This window comes from Centropristis striata, chromosome 14 (assembly GCF_030273125.1).
Source record: "Centropristis striata isolate RG_2023a ecotype Rhode Island chromosome 14, C.striata_1.0, whole genome shotgun sequence".
Lineage (NCBI taxonomy): Eukaryota > Metazoa > Chordata > Actinopteri > Perciformes > Serranidae > Centropristis > Centropristis striata.
The window spans coordinates 7,935,012-7,938,012 of NC_081530.1; positions in this window are offsets into that span (position 1 = coordinate 7,935,012).

Consider the following 3,001-nt stretch of genomic DNA (forward strand, 5'->3'; position numbering starts at 1 on the left):
CCTCTCTCTCTGGAAGAAGATGAATGAACCGCTGCGTCTCCCTTGCCAACACATTAGCATAGGGGCCGCCTCCCCCGCGTCACGATTGGCCGGGCCGCTGTTTGAAGGTGTCGCCTTCTCTCCTGATTGGACGGAGCGGCTTGTCAATCAAAACCTGAAGGAGCTGTGACCGCGCGCGCGCCTGTGCCCTCGCGTCCTCTCACTGGTGCTGCCGACCACAATAGAGAGAGTAGAGTGAGGCTGGTTACATTATTTTAAAAAAGATAAACAACAGCAGTGAAAACAAGAGTATGCACATGTTAACTGCTCAATATTTTCTAGTTGTCAGTCACTTCTCCTTCAAACTCCTTCACACTGACTGAGCTGCAACAAACATGGCCGTACTAACCTTTTAGGTGTCTCTGGGCAGCTGCTTGGCCCCCTGTTAACGCCTGCTGCTTATTGCACATTAATTAAGGCAGTGATGTACCCCCTTTGAAATATTTTTTCAGCTAAGTACCCTCTAACCAGGGCAAAGCATTTTTGGTTGAAAAAAAATACTTAATCTCTGTGCCATCAGTGTCTGATTTATTAAACTTTGGAACTGATAAACACAAACACAAAACACAAAAGTCAAACATTTGAAAAAAAAAAACTATTTCAAACATTTTAAATGTTAATAATCCATGACTAAAGTTATTGCAAATATTTCTTATCACTAAAATGTAGTGATTCAAACTAATGTAGTAAAAAAAAAAGTGACCATGTCCATCTTTGAGTTTTCAGGTGATTGACAGGTGATGCCAGGTGGCATATGACAGGTTGGGTCGAACCATCCTGGTATGGGGGAGACTCTGGGTTTTTAGGATCATGAAATGAAATAGCCTACTGAATATAAAATTAATTTTATGAGCTTATAAATTATATTTTCCTAAAACATTTATAAAATAATTATTTTTAAATGATTTTTGCATGGATGATACTTTTTAAATGCATATTTTAAAATCTCATGTCCCCCCTGGAGTGCCTTCACGTACCCCCAGGGGTACGTGTACCCCCATTTGAGAACCACTGACTTAAAGGAACACTCCACCGTTTTTTAATATTAAAACATGTTATTCGGGTAAGTAAGACGAGTTGATACAGACCTCTTGCGTCTCAATGCGTGCACTCAATCGCCCTGGCGCGTGGAGCTACTTGGCTAGCACTTAGCTTAGCCCAGTTCATTCATTACGGTCCAAACAGATGGACAGTTAGAAGCGACCAAACTCCTCCACGTTTTCCCTATTTAAATACAGCTACACGAGTAGTTAAACGACCAAGTATGGCGACACAAAATAAAACGTGGCGCTTTTCGAAGCGGATAAAAAGGATAACTATAATGTATGGCGGAATAGCACTTGGGAGCACTTCGACTCGGCGCAGTAATATCATCACTCCTGACGGAAGTGAGAGGGAGCGGAAGTGATGATATTACTGCGCCGAGTCGAAGTGCTCCCAAGTGCTATTCCGCCATACATTATAGTTATCCTTTTTATCCGCTTCGAAAAGCGCCACGTTTTATTTTGTGTCGCCATACTTGGTCTTCTTTTTTTTATCGCATCAAACTTTTTCAATCATTCCAACAGGTTGAAAAACATATAACAAATCATTTTTCAATACGTTTTAAGGCCAAAGTTGTTTCAGATACAAATAAGGGATTTGGAGTTGATTATTCAGTTTTTGTCTCCATTTTTGAAGGGTATAAGAAATATATAATACATCAATATAACATTTGATTTCATACTTTTGAATGATAGTGTATACACTACTATAGAAGACTTCCATTGGAAAACTGACACATAATCACTTTCTGCTGTCTTGAAAAGAATACAAGGAAATCACAGAAACCTAACATTTGCATATTTCATCTATAAAATGAGAGAAAAAGCTCTGAAAACTGTCTCTACTTTGTCTCTTAATGGCACAAATGTCATTTTAAGTGAGTAATTATGACTGTAGAGAATTACTGTGCAGCTTTTTGTTATCGCATGAGGGCAGAGCCTCCAATAATGCCTGACATGGTTATGTAATTTCAACTGTAGTGCATGTATTGATTTATCATGTGCTGACATGGTTTTACTCTCTATTATCACAATAAAACACATTTGATTTAAAGTACACCTATGTGAGCTTTGTTTAACAGAATTCAGATTAACAAGCTACCCAGCCCTGTTACTGAAAATATGCAAACATTTCAGCCATGATGCAATATGTATATTGATGATTTTATGAACTAGCATATTATTTTTGTATTTCCTTTTCATTTACGTGCTTACATGCATTCTATTGGCTGTAGATAACAACAACAGTTTTATTATTGTTCTTTTTTTCTTTTTTAAATGTAAGTTAATGGATAAAACAAAGAAAAACATGAAATGTACCTTCCTTGTGATAGTATCTTTCTCTGCAGAGTGTTAGTGTTAATGTGTGTTTAGTTCATCCTGGAGCCTAAATCACAGTATTTGGGGAATGGAGTATAAAGTAAAAAAAGGCTGAGTTATAACAGAAAGACGGAATATATGTCACACTCTGATTGCCAAGGTCAGCCAGAGCCTCTCAGTGGGAGTGACATAATCTCCAGCACAAGGTAAACGTCCATCACTCTGCAGGACCACTGCAACACACGCTTATTGTATGTCATGGTGTGTCCTTCAATCCAAGGTAAGCATCATTCACTCTGAGACTCAGATAACCACATAAAACAACCAGTTCCAGCTTGAATGTATAAAACTACCCAGTAATATAGGAGGCAAATGAAGGATACAATGTCATCTTTTGGTGTATTGGTGAGGACCCAAGTCGAGTGCAAGCTCTTGAGATCATCTACAGGACATATATATATATGTATATATATATATATATGTATATATATCCTTTATTTAACCAGGTAAAAGTCTCGTTGAGATTAAAAAATCTCTTTTCCAAGAGAGACCTGGCCAAGAAAGCAGCATAAAAAGTGACAAGTTACAACATTTAAACA